The following is a 6,130-nucleotide window of genomic DNA, read 5'->3' as shown; positions in this document are numbered from 1 at the left end:
TACTTTAGCTCAATTTAAATACCTCGCCATTGTAAACTCATCCACCCAGAACTTAAACAGTCCAAAAAACAAATGTCATACTTTTTTTTTTGCTTCTTCTGGCATAAGGCCATTGGTTCAAAAAGGGTTTAGGGGTCATTAAAATGGATTTCAGCAGGCAGAAGAAAGCCCTAAGATTCCTAATTACCTCATATGTGTGCAAAGTGCGAAAATTTTTCGGAATTTTGAAAAAGTACCCACAAAGTGCTTAAACAATTGTTTATCAAGTGAAGAATCGCTGATACCCTGTAATCAACTAAACAATGCCTATAGTCGACAGAAATAAGAATTTTCAATAAACTCTAGTCATAGAGACGAATCTTTTACAAATCCATAAAATTTGAATGAAATTAGGAGCCATCATGACATTCTCTCTAATAGTTTCATCAAATTGGAGGAAAGGGAGGATGCATAAAAATATACTTCAAGTATTAATTAACTTACCCAATAATATTAACTCTTTCTTTGTTACAAATAGGTATTTTCAAGTCGATAACTCAACTGAATATATTCATTTTCGACCGTTCTTGTTGTTTTCTTTGAGTTTTCTTTTGTATTGCTCTTTATTGACTATGGGTAACTTTTTGCTTTTGCTTCTTCTTCTTTTTGTTGTCAGTTTCAATTTAACGTTGAGTCACTTTTTGGAGTTTTTAGCTTTATGACGTGTATTATACTGTACTTAAGTATCCATACGTATATCAGTTGGTGGTTTCAGTTTAACTATAAGTACTCTCCATTACTTCCTTAAACTTTTGCAGAATTCTCAGTTTTTTTTTTTTTATATCGGGTTTTTTGAATTCTCTCTCTCTTTCTCTTTCTCTCGCTATCTGCTTCTGAAGGATACCGAAGTGACATGCGTAAAATGTAAAATCACGAAATATCATTTTTCACTTACGAGAATTCAAGTGGAAATTATTATAATCAAGGCTAAAACTAAATCATTAACCCATATGAATTAGTGAAATGCATAAAATAAATGAGAGACGAAACTGTTGAAGGGCAAAAATGTTGCCCAAAACTCCTTTTATTAAGTTTACATAGTTTTTTTTTTCAAGAAACGGGGAAATACCCAAATAAACAAACTAAAAAGATCTAATTAAACAAAGTGGAAACAAAATTTTCCATACAACGCAATTGTTGTTGTTTATTTTTATATTTTTATTTTTTATTGGCCACAAGTAACAAGAGACGATGCCGCTTCGCCGGATTCGCTCGGTCGCGCCTAGTTAGGCCGGCTCGGATTTAATACCTGATCGAGATACTTTAATCAAATCAATAATCAGAACTACGCACTGCATTTCAATAATAATAGTCTAAGGTTGTTTATCAACAAACTAGCTTGACGTCATTTTGCCAGACTCTAATATCAGTTATAAATATATACATATAACTTGGTTTGCATGTTGTTGGTCTTAGAACGAGTTTAATCAAATTTTATATCCTAAGCGTGATTTTACATTATTTTATATTGCATTGCTGATTGATCAGTTGGTCAAAAGACAAAGAGTGGAATCTACTTATTTATCTTCTCATTTTTAAGTACATAGATGGCAAAAAATACAAGCTACAATAGATTTGTTTACTATTGACCCCTGGATAAAGCTTCTGCCTATTCCTTTAACTGATCAAATAAGGAAATAAAAGGCAAAACAATGATTCGTATCGTGTTTCAAAAGAAAAACCGCAGAAGGAGTGACATGAAAGGGCAACTGCTTCCTCATTTTATGCTCAAACTCTAGTAGAAAAATAATTCTTCGAATAAACTTTCAGTTTCTTTGTAATTTCCGAAAGTTGATCCATTTGTCATAAACTTGAAGTTATTTATAGATTTTCGATCCCTGTCGCAAGCGGCATTATGCCTCATGTTGTTTACATGTTCAATATAGTTTAATGGTCCGTTCTTAGTTAATGATAGTGTACAACTGTTGGCTAGTAAGCAGTTAGTATGTAGTAAATACATTCATGAAGTATGCAATATATGCGAGTTAATTGACTAGCCGGTAAAACTGAATAGTGATTAGAATGATGATTTGCATATATGCTAGTGTAGTTACTAGCTATGTAATATGAATTGCTTGTCCAAGTTCTTAACACACTAACTAGCATGACCGAGCAGTGGGACAAAAGCGGAAATACCTATGCAAGTATGTCTATCTGTCGGTCCGTCTGTCTGTCTGTCTGTCTGTTTGGGTGGGAGTTTTGTTTTATCTATTTTGATGTTGAGCCGCCCAAAAAGAGGAACTACAATCAATTATGCATAGACCCAGTCACAGTTTAAACACTTTAAAGAAAAGGGTAATCGACAATCCTTAGATGTAAAATCAAGCGTAGACAAGTTAGTTTAGTTTAGACAAACAGACCTGAAGGCACTTCAAGTACATAGTCAAGTGTTGAGCAAATGTCGCGTCTCAAGTCGGAAATAATTGCAATAAAGCACTGCAATACACAAAATAGCAGTTGCTTATATACATACATACATATGTATGTATGTATTCCCACTACTTATATGCTTAGGCTATACGATTTCAAAAGATTGCCCAAAAAAAGCTGCCAAGGATGCCGGTGCACTTATGCAAAAGACCTTAATCTAATAATTGACGAAGGTTGCAGTTTCAAGACGCGTTGACAAGAACGGCCAGTCAACACAAAAATAAGAAAAAAAAATGTTTAAAATTTACATTTGTCCACATGTTGTTGAACAAACTCGTTAAAACAACAACAGCAACAACAAGGCAAAGAAATTAAATGTATATATATTTTTTTTTTTTTTGTTGGTTTTGTGTTTATAATTATAATTGTCCAGCATTTTGCGGAAAAGGCCACCATGCACATTAAAAGCCAAAAACAGTGACAAACAGACACTCGAACTGCCTGGCCAATGCTCCATTTGTTGGCTTCATGGTGTTTCCGGGCGGAGGGGAAGTTGGCTGGTTTGGGTAGGGCACATAAGGGAGGGGTGATGCCTCCAAATCGCATCATAATCCCCAAAAAGACAAAAAAAAAAAAAAAAAAAAACGAAACAAATAAACTGACGACAAGTTCAAGTTTGTTAGAGTTTAAAGTGGGTGATTAGTTAGCGGCACGTTCAATTTAACGGCCATTTCTGATAAACATCTTAACTGCATGAATGATCATCATAGTCGGACGACACTTGCTGTGTCTCTTGCCGTTTTCTCTTCATATTTTTTTGACATATAAGTGCAAAGTGGAATATACACCGTCATATATGTATATCTTAGGATCTATAGTTTTCAAATGAATTGACAATTTGCCTGGCAAACAACAAAAAAGGGTCAATTGCCTTTTACAGGAAGTAAATATCGCAAAACTATGAAGGTCAATAGTTTCTGACGTAGTTTTTCTACCCTTCTTAAAAGAATTGCATACTATATTATATTCTATTTTATACCTTTTATATTTTTACATAAGTAGAATTCCTTTTTATATCTTTGTATATAACAGAATTGAACTTAATCGAATTTCAGACTCGAGAACAAATAAGTTTTGGTAGCTGGGCTGGTGGAGTAGCTTTCCATAGGAACATCCTATCAATTTATAGTTCCATAAAAGGATATTGAATCTTTATAAAAAATCACGGGCAAATGATCTGTGGAGGCTAAGATAATCAGAGTACTTATAGGAACCTCATGGAATGCAGTCATTGGCTGCTAGGGTATCAATCGAACAGAACTTACAGACTTTGTACTAAACCTTAACAGAAAATCACATACTTATCTTATAATTAGACATTTAGCATTATTTTCACAGTGTTAATTATTATTTATTTGCATAATGTGTTTGATGTCAAACCTAATTTTATAAAAAATACCTCATCTGCGAGTCAGTCTTCGGGCCCTTTTTCTGCTAGTTTTAATTACTTTGGTAAATATTTGAAAGTATTTTCACATGGCATTCGCAGTCTTAAGCAAATAACGTGACCCTTGGGTACACTGGAATTTTTCCTAATGCCTATTTGCTCGCCTTTAATTATTTATTGATTTATTGTTACACTAATCCATTTCAAAATGAATGAAATGATGCTATCTATGAACCTGCAACGTGAGGTATAAGCTCAAATATATCTACTAAAAAAAAAAAAATAAATAAAAAAGGGTGTGACCAGAACAAGCTATCAAATTGAGCTTCAACAACAACAGATCATCCTTCACATTGGGAGAGTTGATTCACCTGAATGAGCAAACGAACGAAAAAACTAAAAACAGGTATCAAGAGTCTGGGTTTCTGTGCAATTTCATTTATATACATACATCCATATAGTAAAAAGATCAAAAAGATTCGAAGAGATCAAACGGCATTTCATTGCCAAACAAATCGGAAATCAGCAGACACAGCCCTTGAGTCTTACTTGATATATGCGACGACCTAGCTAAGTAAATAGTTGAGTAAGAAAGAAAAAAAAAAAAACAATGATATTGCCAAAATATGCCATGAAATGAATTTAGTTTTACATTTCAATTAATCATCAACTGGTCGAGGAGCTGATGTCTTACAGAAATCACTCTATGGGGTTATAATTCACAGACGGCTGGCTTAGAAGTAAGCCCCCCTCTCCACCATGCAACACCAAGTGGCTAAGGAGTTTCCTAACTTTTTTTCGTTTTCAATTACTGCATGAAGGACAGCATTTACGGCCTGCCCTAGAGGTGTTCTGCGCAATCGCTGCCTAATGCCATGCAAAATCTTTTCATTACACAAAAGCCAAAAACAAAAAGTTTTTCGGCACATAATAAAGGCGTTGAAATGGAAATAATTACCCGCAGATGCAGCCAGACAGACAGACAGACAAATAGAGAGACGGACTGTTAAAGACCGACAAACATGAACTGTAAATTAAAATGAATCTTCATTTGGGCTTAGGCGTTTGTTTTTTGTTTTTTGCATAATTGAAGAATTAATTGAAAATAATTGGTTTTTTTTTTTTCTTACAAATTTTAATCTAAGAAACCTCAAAAGCATTCAACACTATGACAAAAAGGGGTTTAAGAAAATACACACAACAAAGCACAAAAAGGATATATTTATGTATATTCCTATTTCGCTATACAATCTGAACGTCAAGCCTAGATTTGATTAAGTAAAATGTTTAAATATTAATATTGGAAAATTTTTGTCTGGTTGGAATAATATTTAAGGAAACTCTTTTTCATTTAACAGAGCTCTGTTAAGCAACATAACGAAACATAATTAGGCATCAGCCGAACTTTAGGCAATACAATTTTCGAATAGCGCCCAATTTGAGGCAACAAAAAAGGCGGCAATTTCAGTGCTTTTGATTTGAATGTAAGGAAATCTCTCTATAAGAACACATTCTGTTTTCAATACTTATAGACCAACCCTCTTATTCAGTCATTTCCGACAGAAAAAGCAAATTTTCCGAGAGGCAAATAAAACAAGTTTCCTGAACCATTTTTGAGAAGTGAAGGCGTGACGTTAACTAAAGGCTTTCGGTTTCAACGATATCTAGTTATTGTATGACAACAATAACAATAACAAAAAAAATATTCCGCGATGTGTGCTAGTTTTCCTTTAAGTATAAACAACTAAAGTCTATGTATGGTGTATCTATATATATATATATAGTATATGGGACTCGAATAAGGAATGCTAATTCTGGGTGGTTTACATTTTATCTAGGAAATTTCTGATGGGTCATCACATTAATCATAAATTAATCTACATATGTATAATATATATATCTATAACATACACATATCTATATGTATATATATAGATAATTGTTTAGTAATAAAACGATTTGACAATTGCAATCGTTAGGAGGAACTTGTTATGACTTATTGACTAGCTATAATATTATGCATAGCATTAAAACCATTGTCGAAGGTCGTCATCGGCATCGCAGCCAGTCGTCGTCACATGTTCAAGTCTTAAACTCCAACGTGGCCAATTGCCCCTTTTTGGTTGTTGCTGCTGCTGGATTCAGGAGGGTTGTTTCGCTCACATGTGGGTCATAAAACGGTATAAACTCGTTTCATCAATTATTGCCAATTTTCATTTATATATACATACATACATGTATATATTTTTTATATCATCAATCAGTCAATCACAC

General features: G+C 33.6%; 1 protein-coding gene across 2 annotated transcripts in view; it reads left to right on the top strand.

Annotated features, from left to right (window-relative positions):
* Window positions 1-6,130, top strand: part of Dbx — a 50,589-nt gene that overhangs the window by 16,285 nt on the left and 28,174 nt on the right. The window lies entirely within an intron of this gene.

The sequence above is a fragment of the Drosophila tropicalis genome, unplaced genomic scaffold (assembly GCF_018151085.1).
Source record: "Drosophila tropicalis isolate 14030-0801.00 unplaced genomic scaffold, ASM1815108v1 contig_443, whole genome shotgun sequence".
Taxonomy (NCBI): Eukaryota; Metazoa; Arthropoda; class Insecta; order Diptera; family Drosophilidae; genus Drosophila; species Drosophila tropicalis.
This window is presented reverse-complemented; position numbering and strand designations above follow the sequence as displayed.